Raw genomic sequence first — 20,092 nt, forward strand, 5'->3', positions numbered from 1 at the left:
TGAGTACTCTCGTTTAAGAGAGGGCCACGAGGGTGACTCTTAGTCTAGCGACAATTTCACTTTTCATTAGTGTTGGGGATCATGGGTTACAAACAACAAGTATAACCCTCCCACTTAGTTTTTGGAGTTGGTACATCGACTCTTATAAGTTCGGAAACGGTTTTCCTAGCTATAGAGCGATAGAGCGGACAACTAGAAAAGAATCCTAGATTTTCATGTTCAGAGCAGTGTTAGTGCATAAAGGCACAAGGTACATACTCGGATCAATTCCTATTTTCTATTCAGGAAAGTGCATGAGGGAAGTGTGAACTTCAACTCACTCGAAAACTTGAAAGTTTGAGATTACACATCCTTTTATTTTTTGGCTCGTCTACGAGGAGACCTCCCACTCAAATTTTCAAGAGCATATAGATTTTGAACATATGTGATATAGATATAGTTTTGAAAACATTTTGAAAACTTATTTGATTTTGGATGACAAAATATTTTCAAGTTTGAAAATGAAAACGGTTTGTAAAAATTCAATTTCAATTAAACTTTCTAAAATCAAAACATTTTAATCTTACACATCATGTTTATAATCTTATGAAAAACATTTTTGCTCAAGAAAATTTTCTCATTAGAGTTCTATAACTCATGATAATGGGGCTGAAAATCCGGAGTAAAATCGCCATAACTGGCGGCTCCGATGTCCTTTGACCCAAAACCGATGGCATTCGAAAGAGGACAGACAGACCTTTAATTTGATTCAAGAATAATTAAATTTATATTTCTGAGCAGAGAGTTATGTCACTTTTACTGTGGGTTTTACTCCAGCTCGAAGAAAAAGAAATAATTAAAGTTCGGTCTTTTTAGGTGCGAAAAAGAATCGAGTGTAACGGAACGTTTTAGGAAGTTGTTAAAGATTTTATTTGTGTTTTATTAGCAAGGTAATAACATGATATAAAAGAAATAACAACAAGCATAAAACGATTCAAGTAAATAAAAGAAACTAGCAAGACAATATAACTAGTCACAAAATTTACTCGAAATTTTCTCAAACTTTTAAAACACGTTTTTCAATATAAAAAATTAAAAACTTTTGGAACTGATTCTTATGTGTTTTAATAACATCCCAAACTCATAGAAAAACAAAATTATTTTTAATTTAAAGGCAAGGGCAATAAATTAAAAAAAAAATCTTTGACCATAGCTCTGATACCATTTGTTAGAAAAACAAAATTAGTAAACTTTCGAAAACGATTTTCAAGCTCATAATTTTAAATACATGTACATGCATATCATTGACCATAGCTCTAATACCATTTGTTGGAATTGATCTAGGGTTTAAGAAAAAGTTTAACGCTTCGGTAAGCGGCGGAATTTTAAAAATTTTCTTTTGACAAGTAAAACGATTTTACTAACCTAAACAAAGAGCAAGCACATGTAAATAAAAACTATTATGAGCATAAATAATTTACTAACCTTTTTAGAAGCTTAAACGTTGATGAGCTTTCGGAAGGTTGAAAACTTTCGTCTCCCTGGCAGCACGTCTCTCTTCTTTGCTCGGCAACACGAGCAACCACGATGGTTTCTATCACAAGAATCACTCGAGAGAAAAGGAATTAGTGAGTGGGCACTTTTAAACACTACGACTCAAGAACAAGTCTTAAAGTCGAAGAGCTAAAAACGCTAGGTCAAATGAGGACCTAGGTGCCAAAACAAAAACGAAATTGACTAGAGAGAGATAGAGAGAGAGAGGAGTCGGCCAAGCTAGAGAGAGAAGCTCTCAAATCTCTAAAACTTGGGATGAATGAAATGTGAAGAATGAGGCTCCTATTTATAGGAGAGGCTTTACCTTCAATAAGGTAGTTTCCTCTTTAATAGAATATCACACATTCATGAGCAAATATTGCCTTATTTCTTCTTTCATTTGGGCGGCAAACAAGGCTTCTAGAAGCCTTGGATTTGTTTCCTCTTTTGCTTCTCTTATGCCTTGGCCGAATTTCCTTATGGCATGCATAGGAAATTTGTTTCCTCTTTTTCTTTTGGCAACTATCTTGATACATTTATGCACAAAATATTCTCTCTTTCTTGCTTAGGGTTGGGCGCCCAAGGTATCTCTAGAATGAGCTTCTAGAAGCTTCTCCATTTGTTCATGACAACATGAAAAAAGCCCATTAAGAATTTTAAATAAAATTCTTATGAAATGAAATTAATCCACAAGGCCTAATTAAATCAATTTTGGCCGAGTGATATTGAGTCATCAAATGACCTTGTCAAAAAATTTATTGACATTCATTTCATCTTATGTCCAAAAATGACAAAATTGCCCTTTTGACAATTTTCATAAAATTCGACTCGTTCTTGTTTTGACTTAGCTTCTAGTTTAACTATTCCTACTCGATGTGATTTGTGAAAGTGACCTCATGGATCCAAATGAACAAAGCTTGAGCTAAACACTTGGACTAAAAAATTCACAAACCTTTTCCAAGTTTAGTTTAATGTCAACTGACTCCACTAAAGAGTTGACATTGAAAATCTCTAGGTTGAAATGAATTTATTTTCTACTCAAGAATTGAACCAAATTATGATGAGCGGATCCACTGAATATTATCTATGTTTACCCTTCATGAATATCATCAGCTAGTCGGGAGTTACGAAATTACCATTTTACCCTTCTAGCTGTTATTTCCTCAACTCCTTTGTGGCTTGTGAATAAGTTAGAAACAATATATTGACGAGGAGCTAACAAGTCACATTGTTTCATCCAAAAGCGTCAGGACTCAATTTGGACACTGGCCAGTTCATTTATTCACATTACAAGGAACAAAGCATGATGTGATATACATTGCATTTCAGCAATCTTGTACATGAATTCCATATGTATGAGAACTTCACAAAGTTACTCATGACTGTTAGGAATGCTTGCCCACGAGAAGATACTTATGTAAATTCTCGTTGAAATTATTAATAAAATAAAGTTTGACATTTATTATCTATTTGAATTGAAAGCGTTATTTCTTATTTAATGAGATTTATTAAAACATTCATTATTCCATAGCCTCCGTATCTAACTGAGTCACGTGCTGGGCACCTGAGTTCGGGCGGTGTGCTAAAACATGGTCCATGACTGATATACGCCTGGAAAACTATATCTAAAGTCATATATGTGGAACACATAGGTGAAGATTGATCACTATGTGGGAGCATTCTACAATTGTGGTAAGTATACGACCTGGACAGGTCTTGGTGTAGATGTGTCATTTAAGGACCGTTACGACACACTAACCGAGGCCACTTTGATGGTCACAGTGAGACTTGATCTAATTCCTGAAGTGATCATGGACACTGGGTTATGTTACTGAGCTCTTTGACACATTCGCTAAAAGGCTATTCATGCTAATCACAGCTTATGTCTTGGGAGTTTTCTCAGAGCATAATTCGAGTGGGAAATGATTTACAGATACGGAATCCAGCCTTCCTGAAAGAAGGTTAATGTTCTCTCACCTAAGGGTTGATTCCAGAACCGATAGATTGCGCGCACTTTCGAAGTAAGTAACGTTCGAAAGAATCTTTCGTTGGGGAAGACACACTGCTTATGGCTGATATGTATCAAGAGAAGTATAACGGAAAAATTGACTTCTCTTGACACGGGTTGAACCTGGAGGATCTTGATCACGAACTGACTATATCAGTGGACACTCGTCACGATGAGTAAATATAATTCTAGTATAAAGGAGAGTTCAGTCTTGGCTTACAAGGTGGAGTATTTGACCAAGATTAGACGAATCGATGGACAAAAGAGAAATGACTATTTCGTCTTTTTCATCGGATTTGTTAAGCTCCTATTACTAGGTCCATAGTGCCCGATTCGGCTCTGATAAAGGCGGATAAGAACTTTCGTATAATAATGTTTATCATTATTAATCTCACTTGCTCTAATTGTGATTGACAGCATTAATTCTGGAAAACGGGTATTCGCAGAATTAAATAAATATTTATGGTAGAATTGTTTATTTATTGTTTGATCAAGTAAATAAACAATTATTAATTATTTGTTTGTTGTTGGACCAAGTAAATAAATGATTAATTGGGTTTTAAGCAATTGGGCCTTGCACACATGGAAAAATCGAATTGGGAATTTCGGCATAAGGACTTGCGCAAATCCCATTGGCCGTGTGCCTCCAAATCCGATTTTTTCAATATTGGTATTTACCAATATTTTCTCTTTAGTTGTTTAAATAAAGGAGAGAGAGAAATATAAGATATTGTCCTATATTTTTCTCCTTATTTAAAGGAAAGTATTTAGGAGAATATTTAGGAGAATAATATATTCTCCTTTATTATCTCACTAAATAAATTATTCTCTATTTAAATAAAAGAATAATATCCCATAGATATTGATCTGATGGATGAGAGAAAAAGTAGGATTCACTAGATGAGATCCAAGGGCCTAGATTAAATCCTCTAGTGTGAACACAATAAAAGGAAATAAAATATTCTGGAAGATTCCATGAATATCTCCTTTTACTACTATAAATAGGGGTTCATGAGAAGGCAAAAATAAGCAATTATTTGAAGCACTTTTTTAGAGAAATTTCATGCAACTTAGCCTTCCCTTGGCCGTGCACTTCTGCTTCTCTTCCCCTCGGAAATTCGTTTCCATTCTTAGTAAAATAGGAGAGAGATCTCGAAACACCTAGTTTCGTGATCTAGTGAGATAAAGACTGTGCCCACTCATTTTTCTTATTCGTCTCGGAGATTACGTTTCGGAAGACTAAGGTGTCATCACATCGAGTCCTTGAAGTAGAGTCCCTTATTTGATCGTGTGGAGGCTTGTACGTTCAAGACGAAGACGGATTGTGAAAGCTTTCAGTTCGTAAACCGAAAATCAATGTAAGTACTTGTTTACTCTTGTTTCGGTTGCTTGACTTATATGCTCTCTTATAATATTTAATTAACGTAAATCTAGATCTTGTCATATAATCATTGAATTAATTAGCTCATGATTAGCGTAATTAATTACTTTTCCACATTTATATGGTTATATGGGGGAATCATCCCCGACAAGTGGTATCAGAGCTAGTCGATTTACTTAATTAATTGATTCGTTCATGTGATTAAATTTAACATGGTTTAAATGAATTTATATTTTGATATGAAGTTCATGCAATTCAATATATGATTATGTGAATTGTGATTTGTGGTTGATCGTAGATTTTTTGATTCTCGCTTTTCTAGATTTTTTGTACACCCGAAATTCAAAGGGTATAGGTTTTTTTGTAAATCTTTTATTATTATTATTAACGTTGTAATCCGACGAGCGACGTTCATGATCACGACAATCGGTGAGAGATGAGACAGACATACAACGAAGAAGCATGACGGACGAAGAAAGCCTTAACGACTACGCCAAAAGAAAACTTGTCACAAAATTTTTGTGACAGGTTTCGGCCATCCTCTTCTTGCAAGGCCGCGTCCTCATGGCAGCGGCGGTCCGGTGCAGCCTCAAGTCTAAAATTGACCTAGGTCAAGATTAGAGGATTCGTCCGGGCCTCAGCCCGGAAACCCTAGTGGGCCCACGGGCCCACTCATAAAAAAAAAATAAAAAAAAAACTTAGAAAAATTAAATAATTTGATATTGATTTATTTTTCTATAGGACATAAGAATGGGCCTAATTGAATCTATGGGTCAATATGATTGGGCTCATCTCGTTTTATTTTTAAAGAGTCAATTAGGATACGATCAACACAAATCAAACCATGCTTGCTATGCTTGTTTATTTAATTGCTTTGCCATGCTTGTATGCTATAACTTAGATCGTGTATCGTATGTTTATGGTTGTCATGGGCTTTCATTCATTAAAATTGTCTAATTGGATTAGGATAGTTAATTAATGAATGAGTTGAACGGATCGGAGAGCTTTGTCACCAAGCCGATAAGAGGCTAAGCTGAGAGGTACTTAAGAAGACCTAGTGTCTCACCTTCTCTACTGGGAGCTTTTCCGTGAAGGAATACTATTAGGATAATCAAGACTAGAATGTCACAATTTCCTAATGACTAAGCTATATTGAAACATATTGTTTTTAAGGGTAGCTTAGAATCACTCGAGCTTTTAATATGATTTAGTAAACACGAGTGTATCACCTAGATTAAAGTTAATGCTAGGAAATTAAAATACTAAAAGTATATTGAGTCTTAGGCCTCCAACATTGACACAACACCGTGAGGATGAAAGATCCCCTCGTGACCATTCGGAAGGGCTTTTCTGATTCCAATACCAAGGTTGTGTCTCTGACGATAGGTGGGAGGGTTGATCCCTGCGTGTACTAGTTACGCTAGTGCATATGGGCTAGATTTCTTTCACTGAAATGTTGGGTCGACTCATGCATGAACCAACCGGTGGTTGCTCATGTGGCCAACGATTCCTATTAAAATGGTAGTTAGTGAGCATAGTTATGAGGGTACATGTACTGTGATTGTTCACTAATCTGAGATGGTTCTCATTGTCACTAGGTGCACTCCGTTACGTCACCAGAGTGAAACGGACTGTGACTATTAGTCGAATTACCTTGGAATTTAAAAAACTGGGTCTTTTAATATCTTTAGTATTTTTCCCCGTGCTTATGCATTATGTTTTTTATTTCCTCAATTTATATGATGAATGTTTTTTTCTTTTCATTAGTAATTTATGAACTTGTATTTTATTAATTTCAGCATGACTTCGAATTATGATCTCTTGAAGTATATTATGGATAACAAAATGAAGTCTGGTGAATGCGCAGTTCTCTATATGAGAAACATGTCGGATTGGATGAACCTAGCTGCCTTTCGGGGCACAAAGATTGATGAGGCAACTCGGGTTGAACTCATTCTGAATTCACTCACCGAGGAATACGCCGATTTTGTCATTTACTTTCGTGGTTTTGGCCCGGATTATAAAATGACGAAGTTTCAAAGCGAAGTTCTTTCTTGGCGTGATGGTTTGGTAGAGTATGCTTACCATCAGGTGCAACCGAGTTTGGCACCACAGCCTTGTCCACCTTCACCAGAAGATTTACCATTAAAGAATGTTCTCGTAATGGAAAGGCCATCACTTATAGGGATTCCTGATGATGATGACATCAGCCCTGAGTCGTGTGAAGGTAATGTACAGTTCACTCACTTACATGTATTAGAAGCATTATATGCTGGAGATTCTCTCTCGTCCTGGATAATTGATTCGGGGACAACTAATCATGTTTGTACAACCTTACAGGTGTTTGACTCGTGGGAGGAACTGAGGGGAGACGAACTACAGCTTAGAGTGGGGAACGGAGAGTCCGTCACGGCTAAAGCTTTAGGAATAGTTCGACTCCGATTTGGAAATAAATATTTGATATTAGATTCAGTTTATTTTATTCATGGGTTCTGTAGAAACCTAATTTTAGTTTCTGAATTACTTAAACAAAAATTTTCTTCATCTGTGAATGAGAAAACTATGAGTGTTTCTTTAGATGGAAGATTAATATGTGATGCCTTATTATATAATGGTTTATATGTATTAACTCCTAAAAATAAATGTTCATTTAATGCTGAAACGTTTAAAGTAGCTAAACCCACATCTAATAAGAAAATTAAACTGTCTAGTGATGAACAAACCTATTTATGGCACTTAAGACTTGGTCATATAAATATAAAGAGGCTAGAGAGGCTTTCAAGGCTTGGGCCGTTGAAACACCTTCAAGTGGGAACTCTGCCTGTGTGTGAATCCTGTATTGAAGGAAAAATGACCAAGCGATCTTTTGCTGGAAAAGGATTAAGAGCCAGCGAACCTCTGCAACTTGTTCACTCTGACGTCTGTGGACCAATGAGTGAGGCTGCGAGAGGCGGTTATGAATACTTCGTCACATTTACTGACGAATATTCTAGATATGGTTTCATTTACCTAATGCAACGAAAATCTGAAACTTTTAGTAAGTTCAAAGAATTTCGTGCTTGTGTTGAAAACCAATTGGGTAAGACTATTAAGACCTTTCGATCGGATCGGGGAGGCGAGTTTTTAGACAATGAGTTCACCGATTACTTGCTTGAGCATGGGATTGAGTCGCAATTATCGGCTCCTGGTAACCCTCAACAAAATGGGGTTGCTGAAAGGAGAAATAGAACTTTATTAGACATGGTAAGATCCATGATTAGCTACTCTTCACTTTCAACATCTTTCTGGGGTTATGCATTAAAGACTGCCATGGATATCTTAAATCAAGTTCCGTCAAAATCTGTATCTGAAACACCCAAAGTACTATGGAATGGAGCATCTGAAGGTTTGCGTCACTTTCGTATTTGGGGTTGTCCCGCTCATGTCTTGAAAAAGAAATCGAGCAAGCTGGAACCAAGAACAAACGTTTGTTTCTTTGTTGGTTATCCAGAAGGGACAAAAGGAGGTATATTTTATGATCCTATTGATAGGAAAACATTCGTTTCAACTCATGCTACTTTTCTTGAAGATGATTATGTTAAAAATCATAAGCCTCGAAGTACAATTATACTCACGGAAACTGTTAGACCAACCCCGAAGACTAACGTCCAAGGGGATCCATCTCCACCTAAAATTGTTGTGAGAGTGGGAGATGAAGAAGAAAACACAAACGTTGGTCCAAGTGCTACACTGCCTCGTCGTAGTGGGAGGGTCTCTAGAGAGCCCGACCGATATCTTGGTTTTGAAGAAAACGTCGTTGCCTTGGATGCGAACGACGATGACCCCGTGTCATTTAAAGACGCCATGGTCGACTTGGACAAAAGAAAAATGGCTAGAAGCCATGAATCTAGAGATAGAGTCTATGCACTCGAACTCAGTCTGGACTCTTGTAGATGCACCCGAACAAATTAGACCGATTGGGTGCAAGTGGATCTATAAGAGGAAGAAAGGAGCTGATGGACAAGTTGAAACCTTTAAGGCTAGACTTGTGGCTAAGGGTTTTACCCAAAGAGAAGGAATCGACTACGACGAAACCTTCTCTCCTGTAGCCATGTTTAAATCCATCAGAATTCTTCTAGCCATTGCCGCTCATTACGATTATGAGATTTGGCAAATGGACGTAAAGACGGCATTCTTGAATGGCTATCTGGAAGAAGAAATCTATATGGCTCAACCAGACGGATTCATAGAAATGGGTCAAGAGCACAAGGTTTGCAAATTATTGAAGTCCATTTATGGACTTAAGCAAGCGTCTAGATCCTGGAAACAAAGGTTTGATGAGGTGATCAAGACCTATGGTTTCGAACAAAACCTTTCTGAGCCTTGTGTTTACAAGTACTCGAAGAAAGTAGTTGTTTTCTTAATCCTTTATGTAGACGATATCCTCCTTATAGGAAGCAATATTAAAGTAATGTCTGACATAAAGGAGTGGCTGGCAAAGCAATTCCAAATGAAGGATTTGGGGAATGCTGCCTTTGTTCTAGGAATCCAAATCATTCGTGATAGGAAGAACAAACTACTAGCTCTGTCTCAAGGTACTTATATAGATAAGGTACTTTCTCGCTTCTCGATGCAAAATCCCCATGGGGTGTTGTTGCCAATTCGTTCAGGAAAGTTCTTGTCGAAAGAGCAGTGTCCTAAGACACCACAAGAAGTGGAGGATATGAGTCGAGTTCCATATGCCTCAGCAGTTGGGAGTCTGATGTATGCCATGTTGTGTACTACACCCGACATATGCTATGCAGTGGGAGTTGTTAGTAGATACCAATCAAACCCTGGTCAAGAACATTGGATAGCTGTTAAGTATATCCTAAAGTATCTTAAGAGAACTAGAGACATGATGCTAGTATACACAAGTAATGACTTGGTGATACAAGGATACACTGACTCTGATTTTCAGGCAGATCGTGACATGTTGAAGTCAACGTCTGGATCAGTGTTCACTCTCAATGGAGGAGCGATTGTCTGGAGAAGCATTAAGCAATCTAGTATCGCAGACTCTACTATGGAATCTGAATATATTGCAGCTTCCGAGGCAGCCAAAGAGGCTGTTTGGCTTAAGAATTTCTTAGCCGAACTGGAGGTAGTTCCTAAAATGAACGAGCATGTGCAACTCCACTGTGATAACACTGGAGCCATCGCAAACTCAAAGGAACCTCGCAGCCATAAGAGAGGAAAGCATATAGAACGAAAATACCACCTTATAAGAGAAATAGTTCGAAGAGGAGACGTGGCAGTCATGAAAATCTCGACGTTGGACAACATTGCGGATCCAATGACAAAGGGACTATCTGAACATGTGTTCATGAAACACGTGGAAGGAATGGGCCTTGGATACATGCCATATCTTCTCTAGGTCAAAGTGGGAGATTGTTAGGAATTCTTGCCCACGAGAAGATACTTATGTAAATTCTCGTTGAAATTATTAATAAAATAAAGTTTGACATTTATTATCTATTTGAATTGAAAGCGTTATTTCTTATTTAATGAGATTTATTAAAACATTCATTATTCCATAGCCTCCGTATCTAACTGAGTCACGTGCTGGGCACCTGGGTTCGGGCGGTGTGCTAAAACATGGTCGATGACTGATATACGCCTGGAAAACTATATCTAAAGTCATATATGTGGAACACATAGGTAAGGCTGATCACTATGTGGGAGCATTCTACACTTGTGGTAAGTATACGACCTAGACAGGTCTTGGTGTAGATGTGTCGTTTAAGGACCGTTACGACACACTAACCGAGGCCACTTTGATGGTCACGGTGAGACTTGATCTAAATCCTGAAGTGATCATGGACACTGGGTTATGTTACTGAGCTCTTTGACGCATTCGCTAAAAGGCTCTTCATGCTAATCACAGCTTATGTCTTGGGAGTTTTCTCAGAGCATAATTCGAGTGGGAAATGATTTACAGATACGGAATCCAGCCTTCCTGAAAGAAGGTTAATGTTCTCTCACCTAAGGGTTGATTCCAAAACCGATAGATTGCGTGCACTTTCGAAGTAAGTAACGTTCGAAAGAATCTTTCGCTGGGGAAGCAACAATGCTTAGGGCTGATATGTATCAAGAGAAGTATAACGGAAAAATTGACTTCTCTTGACACGGGTTGAACCTGAAGGATCTTGATCACGAACTGACTATATCAGTGGACACTCGTCACGATGAGTAAATATAATTATAGTATAAAGGAGAGTTCAGTCTTGGCTTACAAGGTGGAGTATTTGACCAAGATTAGACGAATCGATGGACAAAAGAGAAAGGACTATTTCGTCTTTTTCATCGGATTTGTTAAGCTCCTATTACTAGGTCCATACTCCCCGATTCGGCTCTGATAAAGGCGGATAAGAACTTTCGTATAATATTGTTTATCATTATTAATCTCACTTGCTGTAATTGTGATTGACAGCATTAATTCTGGAAAACGGGTATTCGCAGAATTAAATAAATATTTATGGTAGAATTGTTTATTTATTGTTTGATCAAGTAAATAAACAATTATTTATTATTTGTTTGTTGTTGGACCAAGTAAATAAATGATTAATAGGGTTTTAAGCAATTGGGCCTTGCACACATGGAAAAATCGAATTGGGAATTTCGGCATAAGGACTTGCGCAAATCCCCTTGGCCGTGTGCCTCCAAATCCGATTTTTTCAATATTGGTATTTACCAATATTTTCTCTTTAGTTGTTTAAATAAAGGAGAGAGAGAAATATAAGATATTGTCCTATATTTTTCTCCTTATTTAAAGGAAAGTATTTAGGAGAATATTTAGGAGAATAATATATTCTCCTTTATTATCTCACTAAATAAATTATTCTCTATTTAAATAAAAGAATAATATCCCATAGATATTGATCTGATGGATGAGAGAAAAAGTAGGATTCACTAGATGAGATCCAAGGGCCTATATTAAATCCTCTAGTGTGAACACAATAAAAGGAAATAAAATATTTCTGGAAGATTCCATGAATATCTCCTTTTACTACTATAAATAGGGGTTCATGAGAAGGCAAAAATAAGCAATTATTTGAAGCAATTTTTTAGAGAAATTTCGTGCAACCTAGCCTTCCCTTGGCCGTGCACTTCTGCTTCTCTTCCCCTCGGAAATTCGTTTCCATTCTTAGTAAAATAAGAGAGAGATCTCGAAACACCTAGTTTCGTGATCTAGTGAGATAAAGAATGTGCCCACTCATCTTTCTTATTCGTCTCGGAGATTACGTTTCCGAAGACTAAGGTGTCATCACATCGAGTCCTTGAAGTAGAGTCCCTTATTTGATCGTGTGGAGGCTTGTACGTTCAAGACGAAGACGGATTATGAAAGCTTTCAGTTCGTGAACCGAAAATCAATGTAAGTAATTGTTTACTCTTGTTTCGGTTGTTTGACTTATATGCTCTCTTATAATATTTAATTAACGTAAATCTAGATCTTGTCATATAATCATTGAATTAATTAGCTCATGATTAGCGTAATTAATTACTTTTCCGCATTTATATGGTTATATGGGGGAATCATCCCCGACAATGACATCTTCACAACTTAGTACTTCACCAATAGGTCCTGTTCGGAATCACATAGTGAGTCCGAACTCTGCGTAAGCTATGTAATGGCATTTTTCATTTTAGGATGAAGGTAAGCACGATGCAATTCATACGTAGTGACTTCGAGACATAAGAGGTTAAATGGTTTGTTCTTATTTTGTCTCTTGAAGTGCACTGGTCAATTCAGTACCTTCGTAAGATACCTAGAAGAACAATAGAGTCTCCAACTCTCAATGCCCCATAACCAAACATCATAGATTCTCCTAACAATCGTACTAAGGACAATAGTCCTTTGACCCTTAGATTGCGAATATATCGTTTTAAGCAAACTACGAAGAGTTTGTTCATGCAAATCTACATTTGTCTCTTCGTAAGTTGTTAAGTTTGTTTATGGACTAAAGACTAGTGTTTTATCATAAAGCTTCAAACAGACAAGGAAGAATGAATGAACGTTTCAACTTTTTATTAATGAATAAGCAATTACAAACAAGAGTCTTCGTGAGACTTTATTACATCAAATGTACAAAATAAAGACTACAACTCTTCTTGTGGGCACCATTGACAATAGTGAGGTCCAGTGGCTGAGGCGCTGTCGGAGATGGAGCAGCGACGGCGGAGACGGTGGCGGAGCTGGTGCAGCTCCGGCTGATGAAACAGAGTAAATAAGTGAGAGAAAGAGAGAGCCAGAGATAGAGTGAGAGAGAGAAAGAGAGAGATAACCTGGTGGTCCGGTGGCCGGCTGAGGGAGAGGACCTGAGACTGGCGCTTGTGGTGGTCGGCGAAGTGTTCTCAGGTGAAGGAAGAGTCGGAGAAGAGAGGGACGCATGAGATGGTGGTCGGCGTCGCCTACTGAGTTTACAACCGGAGAAGAGAAGTTAGAAGAGAGGGAGAGAGAAAAACGAGTTTAAAAACTTTTTAAGCGGCTACTGAGAAGAAGAGTCGACGGGAGTTTTTAAACAAACCCTAATAATCAGGTGCGACATTATCGCACCTGATAACTCTTCAGATGCGACAGTGTCGCACCTGATACCTCTTCCGATGCGACTAGTTGCACCGGATCATAATTAAAAATAAATAAAAATTTCATTCGCCACGTCAGATTAATGAAATAAAAGAGGGGGAGATAAGGCCCGCCTAAAAATTTTAAACTATCCGATGCGACAAAGTCGCACCTGAATGTTTGAACATATTTTTCAGGTGCGACAAATCGCATCGGATAGCCAAAATCAAAAGATAATTTAAGCTAATTTTTTCGGCTTCTAATTGACTATCTGATGTGACTAGTCGCATCTAAAAGTCATTTAGATGCGACTTTTAGATGCGACTAGTCGCATCTGATGGTCTTGCGCATCAGAAAACCAAATTTGTAGTAGTGCGCTTCTCAACTAAGAATCACGAGGTGGATTTTTCTCTTTTGCTTCGGTATTCTGAGCAGACGTAGAGTGACCTCTTCTCGGGATTAGGGGAGATTCCCTTGCACGTGGAGGAGGATCCAAGTGGAGTGGAGCAGTGGCTCGAAGAGGGCGAGGTGGGCGCGACTGCGCCTGGCTCTCAGCCCCGGGAGCGAGAGGAGGAGCGCGTGCCGACTAGGCGTGACTTGGAAGAGGATACCGGTCGGTAGGTGTCTGAAGGCGTTGTGGCCCACCTTGTGATCAACTTAGTTGGCGAGGGGGCGCACGACGTGCCAAAGTCTGGCGCGCCAAAGTCCAACTTGGACGTTCAAGGTGCGTCAGGAGAAGGTGCTGGCATGGTTGTGTTGGCCTTGCTAGAGTCGGTTCTCGACGAGATCGACTGTGTGGATGACTTTGGGTCGGAATCAGACGATCCCGGCAGTGACTCGGAGACTTTTCCGGGAGGCGGGAGTTCTACGGTGGAGCATCCCAGGAGGGCGATGGTGACTGCCTTAGCCGTTTTGAAGGATGGGGGATCCCCTCTAGGGCCAAGGGGCGCCAGGTTCGAGGTCTCGGACGCGGAGTCGATTGGGTCAGCAAAGTCTCTTGCGAGGATGGAGTGGTATCCCGTGGAAGGCTTTACTGCTCCTTGGGGCTTCGACTGTTCGGGGGTCGATGCTTCGAGCTCGCTTATCTATTGAACATACGTCGGTCTCAAGGAGGCATACACCATTCCGACATCCGTGGCGCTTCTCCATCCTTTGGTGGATGATCGCCCTTCTACCAACGTCGTGGATTTGCCACAGTATCGGTGGCGAGTCTTCATTATGGGTTGCGACTACCGTTCCAACCCATTGTCCAGCAGCTCCTCGTGCGATTGGGGGTACATGCCTGTCAAATGAGCCTGGCGTTCTATCACATGGTGACGATGTGCCACATGAAGTGGCACTACCAAACTGGGTGGGCGATGACCGTGGCAACTTTCGCAATCTTGTTGCGATCTTCCCAGCGCCAGGACAGCCCAGCTTCAACATGGCCTGCGATCGCCGGAACCCCAAGCTGATCTCGGACTCCGAGAAGCACAACAGGAGGACGTGGGTGTGGGTCTTGGTTGAGGACTTTAGAGATGCACCACTCTGGTTTGGTCCTTTTTCCGACTTCTATGCTGATGCATTGGCCGACGACCTCGAATTCGTGAAGGAGATCTGAAGCATGTCGGAGGCTTGGAAAGCTGGGGAGCAGTTTCGCAACCGAGCTGATGGCGTCCACTGGGTGGATTCTGCCTTTCTCTCTCAGTCGCGAAGAGGTTCAGCAAGCGGAGGGAGTTCCTAGCGCCACGTCGTCTCCCTCGAGTGCCGATCTTCCAGGTACTTTAGCATTTGGTTTTGTAGCTTCAGTCTCTTTTAGTCAGAGCTCTGATCTTTGTTATTTTTACAGTTTCCTCGGCTAGGGCGAGGGCTCGCGCGCGTTTGGCGAGATCTTCTTGAGACTCAAAGTCATTGGCAGCGATTTGTTCTCGGATCGTAGCACAGAATGGCAAGGAGAAGTCTGACGCTAGTTGCTCAACGGAGAGCGGTCCCCGCGCTTCGTTGAAGCGACCCTCTTCCTTGGCTCTTCCGGATGCGCCTTCGGATTCGAAGCGCTCAAACTCGTTGATCGAAGCGGAGGCTGTGGAAGTCAGATGGAGTATTCTCAGGGGCTGATGTAGTCCCCGTTGAAGATGTGGAAGGGCATCATGACAAGTGCGATGTGGACTTCTTCCGTAACAGCGTCTCTGACGCACAGAGGGTAAGTTTCCCTCTGCTTATTGTTGTCACTCGTTTTCAGACAACTATTTAGGAGCCTAAAGCGGTCTGACCCAAGGCCAGACCAAGTGGTCTCACTTCAGCTCGAGCGTGTCAGACTTAATATCCCAAGTCGTCCCTTAGTTGTCGGTGGTGTTTGCCTCATCCATCGTCGGTCTTGCGAGAGAAGGAAACGATGAACTACAAAGGGAAACAGAAGGGGCGCCTTTTTTTTACCTCTCCGACGCTCAACATTAGTAGGATTGAGGTGGAATATAGAGGCACATGAGTACAACCGAGAGGCACCGTGATGGTTCTGCCCTTGTTTGTCCGGATTGGCCAGCAATACCTCGCTTCCTCACGGTTCTTCAAACCGCGACGTGTATTGACTCCTTTGCCCATGTCGGTCGTCGACGGGCCGACAACACTTATCTTGTCTTTCTATTTTACGGCAACTTCACTTTTGCTGACTTGCTTTTCCAATCACTTCAGGTGCTCGCATGTGCGACCCGAGGCGAGAAGATTCTACATGATATTTTTCGGTGCATGGGACTCATCCTACAGGAGCTTGCTCAAGCGAAGTCTCAACTAGCTCAAGAATCATGTTGACACGTGGACTTCAAACGAACACTCTTGAGTTTACGAGTGCGTCGCAGAGAGGTCTTTTAGTACGCTTGTAGAACGTCTTTGATGCCCCGCGGTGGTTGGCAGGACCAGCTATTCTAACTGGGAATCGACTCGCCGTATCGGGCGGTGATACCGACCGGCCATCCTGTGAGCGTGGCATCCTCGGGTGCGCATGCTATGTTATAGGTGGGGCTGAATGTAGCCTTGTGAGTGCTTGATTTCCCGACGATTGTGGCACCTTAGTGCACTGATTGCATTTTCGGGTTGAGTCTTTTGGGTCGAGTCTTGTTCCCCTGCGAGGGTGACGGATTGGCGTGCGTGACGCGTTTACGGACTCCATTGAACCGTATTCCTGTCACGCGGGGCCATCATGGAGAAAATTTTGGTGCATCGTTAAGGGCGACTTAAGTACTTTGTTATGGATGGTTTTGGGACTTTCGCGAGGTAACACATAGATCTGACATGGGACTCGCAATTTGCTCGTGGACTAGAGATTCGATATGAGGAGCCGATCGTCGACCCAAGGAATCCTTCAGGGAGTTAACACGAGGGCTTATCAGTCGACTCGTTGGTCGGGATTCGACTCGAGGAGTGAACTCAACTCGAGGAACCATGCTCAAGGTCCACACGAGGACTAGTCAGTCGACTTGTGGGTCAAGACTAGAATAGAGGAGCGAACTCAACCCACGGTGTTACGCGCAAAGTTGACACGAGGACTAGTCAGTCGACTCGCGGATCGGGACTCGATTCGAGGACCAAACTCAACTCGAGGAGTTTCGCGTAAAGTCGACACGAGGACCAGTCCATCGATTCGCGGGCCAAGACTCGACTCGAGGGGCGAAACCGACTCGAGGACTTACGCGCAAAGTCATCACGAGGACCTGTCAGTCAACTCGCGGGTCGGGACTCGACTCGTGGAGCGAACTCTGTTGTCAATGGTGCCCACAAGAAGAGTTGTAATCTTTATTTTGTACATTTGATATAATAAAGTCTCATGAAGACTCTTGCTTGTAATTGCCTATTCATTCATTAATAAAGTTGAAACGTTCATTCATTCTTTCTTTGTTTGAAGCTTTACGATAAAACCTTAGTCTTTTAGTCCATAAACAAACTTAACAACTTATGAAGAGACAAATGTAGATTTGCAAGAACAAACTCTTCGTAGTTTGCTTAAAACGATATATTCGCAATCTAAGGGTCAAAGGACTATTGACCTCAGTATGATTGTTAGAAGAATCTATGATGTCTGGTTATGAGTCATTGAGAGTTGGAGACTCTATAGTTCTTCTAGGTATCTTCCGAAGGTACTGAATTGACCAGTGCACTTCTAGAGACAAGATAAGAACAAACCATTTAACCTCTTATGTCTCGAAGTCACTATGTATGAATTGCATCATGCTTACCTTAATCCTGAAATGAGACATGCCATTTCACAGCTTAGTATTCTCATTTGAGAAAGTCAGAGTTCGGACTCAATATGTGATTCCGAACAGGGCCTATTGGTGAAGTACTAAGTTGTGAGAATGTCATGAGTAACTTTGTGAAGTTCTCATAGATATGGAATTCATGTACAAGATTGCTGAAATGCAATGTATGTCACAGCATGCTTTGTTCCTTGGAGTGTGAATAAATGAACTGGCCAGTGTCCAAATTGAGTCCTGACTCTTTTGGATGAAACAATGTGACTTGTTAGCTCCTCGTCAATACATTGTTTCTAACTTATTCACAAGCGACAAAGGAGTTGAGGAAATAACAGCTAGAAGGGTAAAATGGTAATTTAGTAAATCCCGACTAGCTGATGACATTCATGAAGGGTAAACATAGATAATATTCAGTGGATCCGCTCATCATAATTAGGTTGAATTCTTGAGTAGAAAATAAATTCATTTGAACCGAGAGATTTTCAGTGTCAGCTCTTTAGTGGAGTCAGTTGGCATTAAGCTAAACTTGGAAAAGGTTTGTGAACTTTTGGGTCCAAGTGTTTAGCTCAAGCTTTGTTCATTTGGGTCCATGAGGTCACTGTCACGAATCACATCGATAGGAATAGTTAAACTGGAAGCTAAGTCAAAACGAGAACGAAAATAGTCAAAAGGGTATTTTTGTCTTTTGAGACAAAGGATGAAATGAATGTCAATAAATTTTTTGACAAGTTCATTTGATGACTTAATGTCACTCGGCCATGACTTGATCATTGGGCCTCGTGAATTAATTTCATTTCATATGAGTTTTATTGAAAATTCTTAATGGGCTTTTTTTCATGTTCTCATGAATAAATGAAGAAGCTTCTAGAAGCTCCTTCTAGAGACATGTTGGGCGCCTACCCTATAGAGAAATAGGAGAGTTTATTTTGTGCATAAATGTATTTAGATACTTGCCAAAAGAAAAAGAGGAAACAAATTTTCATAAGGATGCATAAGGGAATCGGCCAAGTTGAGAAAAAGGCAAGCCATGAACAAAATTGGAAACAAATCAAGGCTTCTAGAAGCCCTTGTTTGGCCGAGTGTCTCAAGAAGGAAAAGAGGAAATTGGCTCATGAATATGTGATATTCTATAGAAGAGGAAACTACCTTATTGAAGGTGAGACCTCTCATATAAATAGGACCCTCATTTCCTCACATTTCATTCATCCAAGTTTAAGAGATTTGAGAGACTCTCTCTCTAGAACTTTGGCCGAAACTCCTCTCTCTCTCTCTAGTTTATTTTCGATTTTTCTTGTTTTGGCACCTAGGTCCTCACTCGACCTAGTGTTTAGCTCTGCGACTTCAAGACTCGTTCTTAAGTCGTAGTGTTTAAAAGTGCCCACTCACTAATTCCTTTATTTCGAGTTATTTAGTGATAGAAACTTTCGTGGTTGCTCGAGGTGCCGAGTAAAGAAAGAGAGACGTGCTGCGAGGGGAGACGAGCGTTGCAAACTTTCCAAAAGCTTCTTCAAAGTTCAAGCTTCAAGAAAGGTTAGTAAACTTCTTAGTTCATATTAGTTTTTAATTACATGTACTTGCACTTTGTCTAGGTTAGTAAAAAACTGTTTTTTACTTGTAAAAGAAATTTTTTAAAATTCCGCCGCTTCCCGACGCGTTAATTATTTTCTTAAACCCTAGATCGATTACAACAAATCGTATCAGAGCTATGGTCAAAGATTAGCATGTACATGTATTTAAAATTATGAGCTTGAAAATCGTTTTCGAAAGTTTACTAATTTTGTGACAAGTTAGAATTGTTATCCTAGATTTTTTTTTTATTTATTGCTCATGCCTTTAAATTAAAAATCATGTTGATTTTCTATGAGTTTGGGATGTTTTTAAAACACATTAGAATCAGTTCTAAAAGTTTTTAATTTTTTATATTGAAAAACGTGTTTTAAAGGTTTGAGAAATTTCGAGTAAAATTTTGTGACTAGTTTTCTTGTCTTACTAGTTTCTTATTTTTACTTGAATCGTTTTATGCATGTTGTTATTTCTTTTATGCATTTTTATTACCTTGCTAAAAAACACAAATAAAAGCTTTAACAACCTTCATAAATCGTTCCGTTACACTCGATTCTTTTTCGCACCTAAAAAGGACCAAGCTTTAATTATTTCTTTTTCTTCGAGTTGGAGTAAACCCGCTTTAAAAGTGACATAACTCTCTGCTCAGAAATCGAAATTTAATGATTCTTAAATCAAATTAAATCTCTGTCTGTCTTCTGTTCAATGCCACCGGTTTCGGGTCAAAAGAACATTGGAGCCGCCAGATATGGCAATTTTACTCCGAGGTGCGTGGCTGTGCTGAAACTCCAGTTTTTTAGAAATCCGGATTTTCAAACCCC

At 40.0% G+C, this 20,092-nt stretch overlaps 1 pseudogene; it reads left to right on the top strand.

Annotated features, from left to right (window-relative positions):
* The first annotated feature begins 9,510 nt into the window (after positions 1–9,510).
* Positions 9,511–10,296, top strand: LOC149404249 (secreted RxLR effector protein 161 pseudogene; annotated as a pseudogene).
* The last annotated feature ends 9,796 nt before the right edge of the window (positions 10,297–20,092 follow it).

Source organism: Urtica dioica, chromosome 2, assembly GCF_054948205.1.
Source record: "Urtica dioica subsp. dioica isolate 48M chromosome 2, U.dioica_male_clone48M_v1_H2, whole genome shotgun sequence".
Classification (NCBI taxonomy): domain Eukaryota; kingdom Viridiplantae; phylum Streptophyta; class Magnoliopsida; order Rosales; family Urticaceae; genus Urtica; species Urtica dioica.